A 16,215-nucleotide genomic window follows, 5' to 3' on the forward strand; every position below is an offset into this window, starting at 1 on the left:
CTTATTCCACATTTGCACACCCAAATATATTCAAGCTTTCTGAAAATATTTTAAGGTGTGTCATTCTAGGCTTGTGATTCAACAAGTGCTTATTAATGATCGGTTATGTGCAAAATAGTGTTGGGTAAAAAGAAAGTAAATGGCTGGCTAAGGTGTGCCTTTATTCGCAAATGATTACTTGTAATGTGTGAGCCAACCATAGCTAATGGAAGCAGAAAGGTGTATGTAACTTGAGGGTAAATGTGGGAACCAATAGTTGGGTGCCTAGCTGAACAATATAGCTCCCAGTGGTCCGCATAAGCATATAATAAATGTCAATCTTCAGATATCAAGGAAATATTTAAGTAGAAGGAAGTCATGACAGAAAAGAATCTTATTAATTAGCTAGATCTAAGAAGGAGGATTTTTTTTTTTTAATGGGGAATAGGCTCACATAGATGTGGACTGAAAGTCACTGGGTTGAACTCTATGGGAGGGGACAGCTAGGAACCATTTAGTAAAGGCATCTTGGTGGAGGGACCAGGTAGGCTGTCACCTGGACTGGAAGAAAAGGTATGAGTTAGGAAAATTGCCATCAATGATATTCTTGGGTGTCAAGATAATATACTGAAACCAATGTGTGCCCATTTGCATTGGTAAATATAGATATGCTGTGATTGAAGCCTTGCCTTAGGAAAGGTGGAATGGGGGAGGGGGAAGAGGTGCAGGCTGGGGGGATGGGGATGGGGAGGGGTTGTGGTAGCCAAGAGGAGGCTGGAAGAGGCCTGAGTGACAGTGCCTTGGAAAAGAGAACATAGCCAAAGATGCGATGAAGGTATTTAAACTAGGAAAACCAAACTCTATATTGATTGCATTAAAACAGTTCTGAAATGACGCTTTTCTTACTCATTTTCAGACAGCTCATCATCCAAATCAAAACATGTTCTCTTTGCCGTGTAATCACATAACATCACCAGCTGTTTGGATGTGTAGTAAAGTTCTCACATGCTTTTCTCACATTTGAACAGGAAAATCCCCCTTCACTACACATTTCTCCAAAATATGATGTGAAAAATATAGCTATTAACAGGGTACATGTGAATCTTTTGCCCTAGCAAAGATCAGCAAATTATTTTAAGAGAATTACTCAAAGCTCTAGGAATTACTTATTTTCACTTGTTTGTAGTTAATTCTAATCTTTCAACCAAGTGTTTTGTTGAAAATGGACTCCATTTTCCTCTACCTCAACCACGAATTATATTAGTCTTATATGATCCAATGAACATCTTTGTCCTCACTAATCCAAAGGCCTAAGAACTTTAAATGTGCATAGACAGTGAAGAGTCTTTTCCTTATAGGAATCAGGATGTGGTACCGGTAATGTTCTTTAATTACTGTAAAAGATTTTTCTACCATTGATATTCATTTTTCATAGTATCATCGCTAAGTATAAGATTTAACAGACATTTGTGGGAAGCTAACATTTGCTTTAACATGAACTGTTTAAAATCTGTAGCTACAAGTTTTGTTTTACTATGTGTATTAGTTGGATATGATGTTTTTATGTTATCTTTTCTTTTGTTCCTGCACATTGTGTAAGGTAAAAAAAGAATAACAATGCATGCAGCATGTATGAAGAAAGTCAGAAGGCCAGGCACTGGTAGCTCATGCCTCTAATCCTAGCTACTCAGGAGACTGAGATCTATGAGACTCTTATCTCTAATTAACCTCTAGTAAACCAGAAAGGGTCCTGTAGCTCCAAGTGATAGAACTCTACTCAAGAGCAAAAAGAGCTCAAAGATAGAGCCAGGCCCTCAGTTCAAGCCCCAGGACTGTAAAAACAAAAGAACAAAAACCAAAAAACCCAAAATACACAAAAAAACAACCCTCAGAATATTAACCTTCATTATCTTTATTGTCTTCTTCTGGTTATTCAAAAAATAAATACCATGCAAATGAGGTATATATATTAAGGAAAATGGACTATCACCATTGACTGAAATCATCTTAGCTTTGAAGTGTCATATGGGATTAGAGTCAACAGATATTTTTAACTTTGAAATTCTAAGGTTCTCTAATTTGTTTCTACATTCTTTTACATTGTCAGCAGGGCACATTCTTGGTAAAATAATTCTGCCATCTTTCGTTTTCTGATTTCTCAAATCTGGGTAAACATATGGAGGTAAAGTATAGAAAGGTCTACACATAAAAAGAGTCTGCTTACATTTGCCAGCATAGGAGATTTTTTTCTATTTCTTCAGTCCATACTGTAATTTTAAGCTCTACATAAGAGAAAGAACGTTATAAACTGACTTGAAAATGCATTCTTGTGCATGCACACATGTACACTGGTGGCCTCATCTTGCTTCTAGATTCCAGCTTTGCTTCTGCTTTTCCACATCCATTCCCCACTTTGCACAATGAAGTTATTTTCCCTTTTAAATCTGCATTTACCCTTTTTAGAGCATGATGTTATTTTTTGAAAATGTTATTGGAAAGGAACAGTACTGGAGCTTGAACTCAGGATCTGGGCACTATCCCTGAGCTTTTCTTTGCTTACAGATAACAACACCCTATCCCTTGAGCCACAACAGTATTTCTGGCTCTTTGGTGGTTAACTGAAGATCAGTATCATAGACATTCCTGCTTAGCTAGCTTTGAACTTTGATCCTCAGATCTCTGCCTCCTGAATAGCTAGGATTACAGGTCTGAGCCACCAGCAGCTGGCCTATATTTTCAAAATTATCTTAAGTAGTTGTCCCCCTCTTCCTGTACTCTTCGGGCAAAAGATGTTTCTGCTTTCTAAAAACCTGTATTTTTCTTCTTCTTTTTATACCTGGGGAGTTGCCTTATTTTTATTTTATTGATGCCTTCTTAAATATCAACATTTTCATGTCATTTTAAAAATTAGACTAAATTATTTATGCTAATTTTTTTGGTGGTAATGGGATTTGAACTTGGGGCAGTGTGCTTGTGAGGCAGGTCCTCTACCACTTGAGCCACGCTCCCAGCTTAAACTGAGACTAAATTTTAAGACATGTATTAGTCCTAGGACTAAATCAGGGCCTGGGTGCTGTCCCTGAGTTTTGTGCTCAAGGCTAGTACTCTACCACTTTAGCCATAGCTCCACTTCTGGGTTTTTGTAGTTTGTCTTGTATATAATTGGAGATAAAAATCTCGTGGTTCTGCCCAGGCTTGTTTCAAACTGCAATCCTCAGATCTCAGCCTCCTGAATAGTTAGGATTACAATTATAAGCCACCAGCGCCTGATTGTAAAACTGTTTTTTTTATTGTTACACATTAATAGTAGAAGGGGGTCTCACTATTCTTTGAATAAATTCATCTCGTTTATTGTTTTTCCTTAATCTCTCTCCGTTTTTTAAATTTATTATTACCCTTAAGTAGGGATTCAGTTCAACCTATCAATTTCTGAGTAGTGTCACTCCTTAATTTTGAAGTGTTTGGTGGGTTTCAATGTGCTATCTATCGATCGATCGATCGATCTGCCTACCTACCTACCTATTTATCATCTATCCATGTATCTACCTACCCATCAACTATGTGGAATTATACATTTTTTTTGTTGGTCATAGGTCATTGTCCCTCAGTTCTTCAGCTGAAGACGAACACTCTACCACTTGAGCCACAGTGCCGCTTCTTATTTTCTGAGTCGTTTCTTGGAGATAAGAGTCTCATGGATTTTCTTGCTGGGGCTGGCTTTGAACTGGGATCCTCAGATCTTAGCTTCCCGAGTAGCTAGGATGACAGGTATGAGCCACAGACACCCGGCTGGAATTCTACAGTTGTTAAAAAAACTACTAGCACTTAAAAAAATTCATGTACTTCTTTCAGCCTCATACTACCCAGACTAGGTAATAACCTTGACCTGTCCTTAATTTCTTTACTCCCTGGAATGTATTCTCGTACTTGATTTCTGCCTTCCTTTCTTCCTTCTCTTAAAGACATGCCCATGGCGGCAGCCACGGGAAGGGAGCGTCGTGCAGTTGGCTTTTCCACAGGCAGACACATCCACTGTGCAATGTTATTTAAGGTCTGTGCGCCGCTGGTCTCTAAGAAAGCAAGCCGTTAGTACTAGAACAGTTTCGTCCAGCATCTTCCACCCTGACAGCTAACCTAACTTCCGGCCTCACTCCATCTCTCCAAGCCCCACCTACAGGGAAACTTTACAGTGATTGAGTGAAGTTTTTCACTTACAGACTGCACATTTTCCCCCTCAAAATTGTCCTTTCCTGGATGGAGGAGCCCGAAAAGCGCTGGTCAACCCCGTGCCGGAGATCAGAGCACAGGGCTACTTCTTTTCTTCGCACAGAGACCCCACCCCTCCCCCGTCTCCTGGGTCCCCTTCCTGGGGGGGGGTGTCCTTAAGTCTTCTTGTTGTTGCTCTGCTGTCCTCTAAAGGCTGCTTCGCTCGAAGAGTGTCCGGCACTTTTCCACACTTATTTGTTCTTAATCCTCTCTTATTCCTAAGACCCAGGCTCGCTGATTCATCATCCTTGGGGAAACCAGGACAGAGCTGTGGGATTCTGGGCCGTTAGGCAGGACCACTTGTCCCCCCATCCTTCTCCACAAGACGTTGGGGGGGACCCCCCCGAGCGCACCGCCGTCCCCCGCCTTTGTTACATTAGGAAACGCACACCGGGTCCGAAGCGTTTGCAAAATGCCACGGTGCCACACAGATGTAGAAGCCGTAGTCCTTTTCCTGGCTTCAATTTGCTCCTTCGCTTTCATTTCCTGTTTCTCGGCCTCTCCCCCCCCCCCACCCCAATGGGCTCCTGCTCCGTGCCACGCAGGACTGCACCTCTTTCTCTCCAAACACAAAACTTCCCCTTCCTCGCCTTCCAGCGCTGGCTGGGCAGGTTTCCCACGCGGGGCGGATCCGGGGGACCCCCAGCAGGGGTGTCTGGCACACTCGGGCTCCCCAGGGCATTCACCTAAGGCTTCCCAGAAAGTGGAGCCTGCAGGCACGGTCCAGCAAGGACCGGTTCCCGCCTCCCTCTCCCCCGCCCCTCCTCCAGCCCCCCGCTTCCGCCGCTCCTCCGGGCGCAGCGCTGACCCCGTGCCCTCCGAGCCGCCGCGGGAACAGCAGGGCGGCCTCCTCCTCCCCCTCCCGCCCCGCAATCTCGGGGATCCGTTCCCTGGGGCGCACGGGGGGGGGGGAGGGAAAGGGAGGTTGGGATGGACGAGGGGGGGGGATGAGGGTGCGTCCAGGGCTGGACTTCCAGCCGCGCGCTTCGGAGCTCCCCTCGGGTGCGCAGGGTTGGGGTCCGCAGCTCCCCCACCTGCTTTGCTAAGTTAAGTGGCACCAGCAGGCACCTCACCTCCCGGGACCAAGCCGGGCACTCGTCTCGGCCTCGGATTCCCCCCCACCCCCCGCAATTTCTCCCGCCAAGGTGAAGCGCGGGGTTGGGAGGACGCCCCCTCCTTCGCCCGCAACGTGCGTCGCTCTCAAACCCAAACAATGATTTCCCGGGGCTCCCGGGCTTAGCCTTCCGCCCTTCCCCAATCACCCCCCGCGCCCGGGGCACCGCCCCCCCCGTGCAGACCTCCCCCTTCCCCATTACGGCCCGGCGTGGAGGGTGGCGGGGGTCGTGGGGCACTGACCCCGCCGGTGCACGCAGCCCGGGGCCGGCTCCGCCCACACCTTTGCAAGTTCTCCGGGCGCCCGGCCCCCTCCCGGAACGCCCCCCTCCACTCTCTGGGGAAGGGGTGGGGAGAGGGCGGGGGCAGAATTTGGGGGGGTGCGGGGTGCCCAGCGGGCTCTTTATTTGTCTCGGAATTCTTTTCCTGAGGCTGCCCAGCGCGCTCGGACACAAAAGGGGGTGGTGGTGGTGGGGGGAGACTTTCTCTGGGCTCAGCGAGAGTCCCAGCCGGGCGAGTTGCAATCGGAGGTGGTGGTGGGGGGGTTGGACTCGGGCCGCGACCTCCCCGCCAGCCCTCCCCCCTCCTCGGCCCCCCCTCCCAGCCCCGCACTGTGGGTCCCCTCCGCCTGAAGCTCCCACAACTACGCGGGCCATGTGTGGGCTATTTTGGGTGCCGCCGCAGCAAGGTGGTGCAGGTGAAAAGGAAGCGCGTCCGCGGCCAGGGGGCGGAGGCAGGGGTGGGGCGGGGTGGGGCGGGGCGGACCCCACCCCCTTCCCCCAGCCCGCGGCCGGGGCGGGGAGGCGAGGGCCGGGCAGTGGGTGTTGCCTTCTACCTCTGCGAGCGGGGAGGGGTTCGCTTCCCACCGGGGATTTCAACCATCGCACACGCACACGCACGCACACACACACACACTCACTCACACAGCCCGCCTCCTAATCCCGGGGCGGAGCGGCTAGGGGGGCCCCATTTTCATGGCAATAAAGCGACTTAGCGCCTGCTGAGCGAGCCCCTCCCCGCCGCCGCCCCCGCCCTCGGCCCCACCCCGGGGCTCGCCCTGCAGCGGCGGGGCTTTGTTTCGGGGGAGGAGGACCGGGAGCTCTTTTGTTTGGGGGGTTTGGTGTTTTCACCCTTCCCCACCTCCCAGCCTCACCCCACCCCACCCCACCCCACCCCTCGGCCCGGCGGCTGGCTCTCGGGTTCCCAGAGCCCCGCGGGTCTCGCAAAGGCCAGGAGCGGCGACTCCGGCCACCCCCTCGGCTGGGGCCCCGGGGTAATTCGATGCGGGCCTGGCGAGGCTCCCCACGCTAGACCCGGGCTCGCGTCTCGGCAGCCTCCACCCACCGGCCCACCCTACATTTAGCGCATCATGTGATCCGGGTAAGTCATTTGCAAGTACAACAGTTCCCTGGGTTGCCCCCCATTCATTTCCTGAGAACTGCAGAGAGCAGCTGAGAGGCTCTGCTTGTGCGTGTGTGTGCGGGTGACGCCGTGTGTGCGAGTGAGTGTGTGCGCGTGTGAGAGGGAGAAAGGGGGAGAGGAGAAAGGGCGAGAGAGAAGGGGAAACAGGGAAAGAAGAGAGGGAGGGAAGGGAAGGAGAGAGAGAGAAAGAGAGTGTGTCAGAGTCTGTGTTAGGGAAAGAAAACAATTTCTCCTGCTCTACAGCTTCTGTTCAGGTCTGTGCCAATTCCGTTTCTTATCAAAATAAATAACCCCCCTCTCTTTTTTTAATTTTTTGGTGCCATCCCAAACCAGACCGTATTCTCTTAACATGTTTTCTTTTCCGTCTGTCATCTGCTCAAGTTAAATCATTTTGGTTGGTCTGTGTTCTAACGGGGGGGAAAGTGTGGGGAAGCGGTGGGGGGGTGGGGGGTGTCGGGGAAGGGCGATGCTACACGGCTGAGCAAGTAGCGCCGGTCGGATTCGTGGAGAAGAAAGAGGGAGGTTACTTCTCCCACCCCCCACCCATTTTTTTTTTTTTAAGAACTTAGCAAGTAGCAAGGAATTAGGCATTTTTTCCCCTCTACCCCTAGTGGAATTGTGGGTTGCAGTGTTTGTCTGACAGTTGCCAACGATGAGAAATAAATCTCCCCTCCAGGCTGAATGTGTGTGTGTGTGTGTGTGTGTGTGGTTGTGAAAGTAGTTGGATCCCAGGAATAAATGGGGATAGCTGCGGGCGCACCAGGGCTCTGTGTGTGTGTGTGTGTGTGTGTGTGTGTGTGCGCGCGCGCGCGCACTCGCTCAGTCGTGGACGGGAAGGGGTTAAGGCGGAGATGACACTGCTGGCATGAATAGTGGTCCTGGTGCTACCTTCGTTATTGTCTCTGGTCCTAATGATGGGTAACTGTCACTTGAGACAGTGCCCGGTCCACGGAATTCAGACCAGGGGCTGGCCCAAGGCTGTTATTCTTCAGTTTTGGGGGGGACGAGGCTGGAGTTGGCCAGGGACAGCTTTGCAGGCCACCTGGGCTAGGAAACCCTCGGAGCCGGCCGGGGAGCCGCTTGGTTGCCTTAGGAGCTAGCTCCAAGGTCTCGGCCTTGACCTCCGCGGCATGAGTGGGTGCTAATGGGAGGTCAGCCTTGCGATTGTTGGGTGGAGAACTGCCTTCTAGAACTTTGCAAACTTTTATCTTGAGGGGAAAGGGTGGGGTGCACTCAACAGTTTTGTGTCGCTACGCTTTGGAGACAGGCAAATGCTTGGGGAAAAAAGTACCAATTCCTTTGTTATGTGCCCTGCCGCCTCCCAGCCCCCTTCCCTCTGCCCTTCGAGTTTTGCATACTTTAATAAGTAATAGCCTTAATTCAGCGGATCAAAGCCGACTGTGTTGAGTTAAAGAGTATTAGTCCAACGGAATGTGTAATCTGGATAAACAGTTTGTGTGGTTAGTATTGTCAGCTCTCGAATTTAACTGTGCCGATGACTTAAGTCTTGTTCTGTGTGGATTGTTTCAAATAATTCTACTGGCTAATAGAATTCTCAGCCAGTGCAGTACGATATTTTAACTCGGCGTTCATATTCTGTTTCCCTGTCACACCCAAGAAAGACCGAGCAGCTCTATTTACATTTAGCGCATGTGCCTCCAGTTGCTTCGTAGACATCTGCCAATCAAATACACGTCACTCTGCAAATCCACCTAGCCGTCTTCATGCCCCTTTTTCTTAGTGGAGGATTGAGTTGTTTAGATAAGTAAATGCTTTGAAATATAGTGGTGGCTTTAGCTAGAAGCCACTTGGGAATAAGGGTGGTCACTTTGAAGAGGGATGTGTGTACCATCTTGGAAGAAATGCTTGTTAAATTGGCATTTAATTACAGCAGCAGACCCCCTCCTCCCAAAGGAGGGGAAAAAAAAGAGAAGCAAACCCTGTTTGCAGCCATTCGCTGATGTCATCCACATGGTGTTTACATTTTTTCAAACCACACAGAAATGGGTTATGTTAAAGGGGTAGACTTTTAGGTTGGAAAACGTTGAATTGTAGATCAGTAGAATAAGATGTTAAAGAACAGACGTCTCAATTATGCTAAGCTACATCTTTATCACTGCAGACTGATCAGTCTTTCTATTAGAGCAAGTGTTAGCCTCCTTTGAGTTGCGAGAGAGCATTTAAGCATGCAGGAAAGTGGCAGAAATAATGTATTTAGAAAAAAGGTTTATTATTCTACCAGCTCACTATTATGAAATATATTTAAACTGGGAAATTGGAATGTCACATAAATTTTTTTTCTTAGTTTTAATGAATTCCAACTGCACAACTGACAGCCATGTCAAGTTAAAACATCCTTGAGGAATTTCTGTTTAGGACCGAAGTCCTTCAGTTATTGATCTACTACTGAGTAAAGCATCTTTAAGAGAAACTTCAATTGGCTTAACTTTTTGGGGGAATGCTTTTTATTACAGTTGATTGAATGAAAATTGTGCTTGTAAGTCCTCAACAGCTCCATCCCCACTCCCCCAAGTTCCTTTTTAAGAAACTAATGTCGTTTTGATGGACATAGTCCTGGTATCACATAGAAACCTTGACCTTAGCAGCTCTTGGCTGGTGGTTGTTTACTACAGCTGCAGCTATGCTGGCTGGCCTCTATCAAAAGGGAAGGGATTGCAAACACTTCCTAGCTCTGGCAAGACAGATCAGGATGCTGGCTGTTCAGTCCAAAGGACTTGCATCAGGCCTACATTTCTTCTGGCTTCCCTTGAAAAGGAGTCATGCATTTTTACAGCATTTGAGTGAGTCTTGCATGTTACATCATGAAGCAGGCTGTCAGTAACTTTATGAAAGAATTTTATCTTATACCTAGGTATGCTGGATTTCAGCAAAGATGATTCAAAGACTTAGGTCCTCAGGCCTTTACTTGAGGGCATTTTTGTATTGGAGGTGTTGAGTGATAGGGTATTTTGATGTTGTTAAGTAGTTGAACTTATAGAATGTGCTGGTCATTTGTTTTCATACTATATGGAAAAAACCTATAGTTTTTGTATTTATGAAAATTCAGTAGCATTAGAATAATCACATTAAATTGGATGTCTAATGGTTTGTCTTCTTTGGAGTTGGGAGAAGCATTATTCTTAGTCTCAAGTTCCTAGTATGTATGTATGTATGTATGTATGTATGTATGTATGTATGTATGTATGTATGCATGTATATATGTAGTATGAAACTAATATTAAAGTCCTTTGAAACGTTATGTTGTTTGTAGAGGGGGGTCATGGGGAACAAGGTATCACTGAAGAGCCCAAGCTGGCTTTGAACTTACAGTCCTCATGTCTCAGTCTCCCACGTCCTGGGATAACAAGCTTGTATCACCAGGCACAGACTTATTCTTTTTCTTTCTTTCTTCTTCTTCTTCTTCTTCTTTTTTTTTTTTGAGAAGTTAATTTTCCTTCTTGTGCTTCCACATTGATTAATGAGCAAGAACTAAAATTCCCCAAGGAGTTTTATTCAAAATTGATATCACTGATATCTTTTGTGTGTGTGTGTTTGTGTGTGTATGTGTTGTTAAGAAAATAACTTTAATTATGTTTTGGCACTACCATAGGGTCACAGACTGAAAATGCCTATATTTTTGTCCAGTGTTGATTTATTTTCTTTTAAAAAATTAAATTTAGTTTTAAGCTTAAGAATTTTGCACAGTCTTTGGCTTTAAATATGTACCAAATGTAAGGGTAAAAATATTAAAATGAAGTCACTGGCAACACCCTATAACCACAGCTTTAACTCAACCACCACAGCCACTCCTCTCAGAAGCAAAATGGGAGTAAACAGATGGGCCCTGCCCAGTGCCCGGAAGGTCAACTGCCTTCCCCTGGTTCTGTCAGACCTGCTTGGTTTCTAGATCCTAAGTCCTGCCAGGAGGCTGTCGGACTTCAACCTGCCAGTATTCATTTTCAGAGCCTGTACTGGGCCACCTCCCATCTGATGTCAGCCACAGGACTTCTGTGCTAAAGAGCACGGGCTGTGGATTAAACGGTTGCTTTCTCTATATGCTCTCCCTAATTATGTTACAAAGGGATTTTTTGTTTTTTTGGTGTTGGGTGTTTATTGTCTCACAGTGGCTACTTGAGTAGTCATATTTCTACTTGAGTAGTCATATTGCTCCATAAGAATTTGCTTTGGTCTGGCAGTAGATTATAGGATATGCATCCAAAGATTTCTGCTCTGGTTTTGGTGTTTCTTCCTGTGTTCTTTGTGCAGTGATACTTCACTTGCCTAGCTTATAGTCTGTACTTTTCCCGTGATTATTAACGTAGTTGGGCATGTAATTGCACTGGTACTGTGTGTGGGTACAGGAAATGGCTGTGCTCTCTGCATAGAGGTGAGGGGGGCGGAAACTAGAGAGTTTTGGAATCATTTTCTCTCATTCATCAAAGGCCATGTTAACTCCTATGACTATTATACCCCGCCTTTGATAGCTAAAACTTGGGGCGTAGGCACAGTGTTTCCTATGCGCTAAAGTGTTCATGTGCACAATAATTTTTGACATAATATAGGTGTGTATAAGTATATATATCTGCTATTTAGATTTATATATATATATGTGTATATATATGTGTATATATATATATGTTTTGCCAGTTCTGGGGCTTGAACTCAGGGTCTGGGCACGGTCCCTAAGCTTCTTTTGCTCAAGGACACTCTACCACTTGAGTCATAGTGCCACTTCTGGCTTTTTTTTTTTTATGTATATAGTACTGAAGAATTGAACCCAGGGCTTCATGCATACTAGGCGAGCACTCTACCACTAGGCCACCTACCAAGCCCTATGGATAGGTTTAACACTTGCATTTACACATGAGTTTTTATGTTCTTTATTGACATACCACCTCCCACACCACATACTTTCCTGACCAATAATTATAGTATATAAAAAAAACTATAGTATATAAAAAGGAGAAACACACAAAGGCTGTGTTTTTCACTTTCTGTGTTTAGGATTTTGAGATTAAGAAGCTAATTCATGCTCAGCAATAGTGGCTCACACCTGTAATCCTAGCTGCTCAAGAGGTTGAGATCTGAGGGTCTTGGGTTGAAGCCAGACTGGTCATGAAAGTCAGTGAGATTCTTATCTTCAATTAATCACAAAAAAAACTGAGGGTCTTGGGTTGAAGCCAGACTGGTCATGAAAGTCAGTGAGATTCTTATCTTCAATTAATCACAAAAAAAACTGGAAGTGGAGCTGTAGCTCAAGTGGTAGAGTGCTAGCCTTGAGCAAAAGAAGCTCAAGGAGAGTGTTGAGACCCAGAGTTCAAGCCCTAGGACTGGTGAAAAAAAAAAAAAGCTAGCCTAGTTACGTGTTTATATGAAGATAGGTATAATTTTTGCTTACAAGAAAAACCAAGATGCATTGTTGTAAAATAATAGATAAGAAATGTTCATTTCCTAATCTGTTCTCATCTATGATAGCATATCCTGGTAGCAGAGATGTCTCACTTTGAATCTATGTGTATGTTCATTCTGACTAAAGTCTAGGTAACCGTGGTCAGGTTTCTACTGTGGTGAGGGTTAAATGAAGTAATGTGGGTAAAAGTGACTTTGAGTGTGACAAGTGAATCGACAGGAAAACTACTTCCTTCTCCCCATCTCACCCTACCTTTCTCCCAGGCCCATGGCTACCTCTCTTCCTCCTCTTCCCCAAGAGAGATGCTTTTCCCAGCACCTCCAAGTAGACATAAAATTGATACAGAGAAGGAATTTCTGAGTGTGGGTAGAGCACTGTTAGCTGTCAAAGGTCATGAATTCCATTCCTGTCTGTCCTAGAGATTTGCTCTGTGACCTTGGGAAAGCCACTCAAAAAGTTTCCAAGTAACTACTATAAAAGTTATTGTAGATGTTTAGTGCAGGTGAAGTATCAGAGGGTTTCCTAAAGAAGTGCATAAAACTTCATTTGTACCTAATCATGTAAAGAACATTGCAAATGAAGACAGAGATGGAAACTATTTACTACCCCAAGGATGTCCTCTGGATTTTCTATCAGTCACTGTTTAAAAAAAGCTACTCATTAAATTTGGGATGTATTTCTTTCTTTTTTTTTTTTTTTGTGGGTCATGGGCCTGAACTCTGGGAGCCGACCCTCAGCTCTTCAGCTCAAGGTTAGTGCTCTACCACTTGATACACAGCACCACTTACAGCTTTTTTTTGCTTATGTGGTGCTGAGGAATTGAACCCAAGGCTTCATGCCTACAAGACAAGCATTCTACCACTGAGCACCTTCCCAGCCCCTTAAACACCGTGTATTTTTACAAGAGCAAACACTTAAAGTAAATCATCAGTGAAATTCATTTGGCCTCTTTCCGTGTCACAAATATGTACTGTTCATGTTACAACCATTGCTGTTCACGCTATTATCACTTTCTGTGTCACTTCCTTGTTTGTCTTTATTTATGCTTTAACATAAACATGCTGGGTTCCAGACTAATCTTTGGCGGTCTGTAGCATCTGACATTCCTTCCTGTTGCTTCTTGATGGGTCTTGTTCCCTCCCAATCATAAGCCCCTTGAAGGCAGGGAATGGTTTTTTTTTTTTGACGTTCGTGGGGTCTTGAACTCTGGGCCTGGGCACACTGTCCCTAAGCTCTTCAGCTCAAGGCCAGTGCTCTACCACTTGAGCCACAGCACTACTTCTGGTTTTCTGGTGGTTTATTGGAGCTAAGAGTTTCACGGACTTCCCTGCCCGGGCTGACTTTGAACTGCGATCCTCAGATCTCAGCCTCCTGAGTAGCTCAGATTACAGGCGTGAGCCACCGGTGCCAGGCACGGGAATGGGTATTCTTCATGTTGATTTCACTGGTCTCCAACACACTGGTTAAGATGATGATTGACATATACTAAGTACTAAAATAGTCATTGAAAGAACAAATCAAGGAACAGTCATTGGGAGTCCATATGGTGTCCTTTTAGTAGCTGGATGCTGCTACCCTGATCCTTTCCTACTTCCCTCATTCAGCTCTAGCAAAATGTTCAGCCAGTCTTTAATTCATTGTATTTTTCTGAAAAGTTTTCTTGTAAAAAGAAGCCCAGGAGTAGAGTGGAGTCACACCGTTTAGGATTTGAGACATCAGACTATCCCATTTTTCACTATTTTTACCAGGAAAGATGTTTCTCTTTAGTTTCTACTTACTTGTAAATTGAAGTGACAAAAGCAAATAATGATATCCCAGAATGTATTTGAGCATCAAAATGTACATGATGCACCTACTATACAGTTCTACATGTGCATTGTGCTGAAGAAGTATTAGTCTATGCCAGTAAATTCATGTCTCAAAGGCAGCAATTCACAGTGAATGCTAGTAGCAAAATGAATAGCTTGACTTTATGATGTATGCACCATAAGCATAGAAGTTAGGTATTGCACCTTTTGTGTGTGAGCTTATTGAATACTCTTACAACTAATGTATTTTTCTTGTTCAAGTTTATAGTCTGAGCTGTGTAGATGAACTTTTTTTGTCAGTCATGGGGCTTGAACTCTGGGTTTGGGCTCTATCCCTCAGCTCTTCAGCTCAGGGCGAGCGCTCTATCACTCGAGCCACAGCACCACTTGAATACTCTTTAGTAAACAGTTATAACTAACTAGCCCTTAGCTTTTGTATAGTTGACTTTGAAATAGTTGTCTCATGGACTAGTTTATATAGTGACCCCTAAAGTGTTATGTCTTAATAGCTATACTCTGACATTCCTATGGAATAAATTCTTGGGCATAGTATTATCCATTTAAAAGGCATGTGCGATTTTAATTTTCGTCAATGTCAGTGACACTGATTTGGAAAAGATAGAACAGTTCACATTGTTACTGGTAAGGCAGGCAAATGGCCACTTTCCCTGAAATACCACTATCAATGGGCACTTTGCCAGTCTGATCATTGTACAATGATATCTTCTTTTTACTTTAATATTCCTTATTACCAGTGGCTTCGTACATCTTTGCCTTTGTTTGCAGGCAAATTGGGTGTGTTCTAAGAATTGCTCTTTTACATTTTTGGCCTGTTTTATTTATTTTTCCTTTTGCGCTTTATCCTTTGGTAGGAATTCATCGTGCACTATAGCCATTAACCATTAACTGGATTGCAAATAAATTTTCACTAACTCATCTTTTGTCTCTTGCCTGCTCATTAATTATTTGTGCTAGAAATTTCATGTAATTGTTTCTATCTTTATCTTGGGCCCTGCTGGGTGTAAGGGAGCATTTGAGCATTGGCATTTTTACTCAGAGCTGGCAATATACCACTTGAACCACACCTCCAGTTGTTTTTTGGCTGATTAACTGGAGATCAAAGTCTCATTCATTTGTCTGCCTGGACTGGCATTCAACCTTGACCCTAAGATCTTGGCCTTCTGAGTAGTTGGGATGACAGATGTGAGCCATTGGTGCCTGGCTTCCTTACGTTATGTTTATTTGAAAAAGTCCATTTGTCTTGTTTCTGAAATATTTTACCTGGGTACAGTTTTTCCTTACTACTGATAATCTCCTGCTCTGTTATCTTCTGCTTTACTTAGTTCTGAACAGGTAAAATTTGACATTCTTATCTTTGTAATACTTTTTTTCTCCCACTCTGGCTGCCTTCAATTTTTTTTCTTTAGCTCTGTTTTCTGCAATTATAATAGGGTTTTAGGATGTTTCTTATTATTTGAAATTATCCTGTGTTTGAGTCCACTAAAGCTGCTTTATCTATTGTTTACTGCCCTTCACAGCTTTTCAAATCTTTCATGGAGTGTCTCCACAAACATTTCTTATGAACCATCTCTTCCTCTGTAATGTTTTGAATATAGTTCCACAGGTCTTGGATCCTCTGTACTCATTCTCTATTCACTTTCTACTTTGTATGATTTCTGTTGATTCATCTTTCAATTTACTGAGGGTTTATGTTGTGCTCAGCTTTAGGGAACGGATTCTTCATGTTGATATAAATATTTTTTGTCTAGACTTTTCATATGACTTAAAACATTTTTATACCCCTTTGCTGAATGTCTCTGTTTATGCACATTATCTTACATCCTGTAATCATAATTATAATCATAATTATCTTTTTTTTTCTTTGTTGGTGGTGGGGCTTGAACTTTGAGCCTGGGCGCTGTCCCTCAGCTCTTCTGCTCAAGGTGAGCACTCTACCGCTTGAGCTACAGCGCCACTTCCTCATAATTATCTTGAAAGTCTTACTCTCATGGTTTCAATAGCTTTGTCATCTCCAGTTCTGATTGTATTCACAGCTTTCTCTCTTGACAGATATTTTTCTTTTTTCTTTTTTGTGCACGTGCATGCCTGTGCATGTGCATGCGTGCGTGCGTGCGTGCGTGCGTGCGTGTGTGTGTGTGTGTGTGTGTGTGTGTGTGTGTGTGTGTGTGTGTGTGTGTATCTGGGGTCTCCAAATTC

The 16,215-nt window shown here is 44.7% G+C and overlaps 1 protein-coding gene across 7 annotated transcripts in view; it reads left to right on the forward strand.

Moving 5' to 3' along the window:
• The window catches only part of LOC138814056 (Krueppel-like factor 12), a 713,678-nt gene that overhangs the window by 335,519 nt on the left and 361,944 nt on the right, over window positions 1–16,215 (forward strand). For 2 of the 7 annotated variants that reach the window (XM_070002849.1, XM_070002851.1), the window contains exon 1: window positions 6,540–6,738. The exons of 2 other annotated variants lie outside the window; for them this stretch is intronic. The gene's annotated coding sequence lies outside the window, so the exon portion shown is untranslated. Of the gene's footprint in view, window positions 1–6,539; window positions 6,739–6,949; window positions 7,035–16,215 lie in introns of those variants that run through there. 3 more of the 7 variants (XM_070002848.1, XM_070002853.1, XM_070002855.1) reach the window with 3 other exon arrangements.

Source organism: Dipodomys merriami, unplaced genomic scaffold (genome assembly GCF_024711535.1).
Source record: "Dipodomys merriami isolate MVZ:Mamm:240054 unplaced genomic scaffold, mDipMer1.0.p SCAF_6, whole genome shotgun sequence".
NCBI classification, from domain to species: domain Eukaryota; kingdom Metazoa; phylum Chordata; class Mammalia; order Rodentia; family Heteromyidae; genus Dipodomys; species Dipodomys merriami.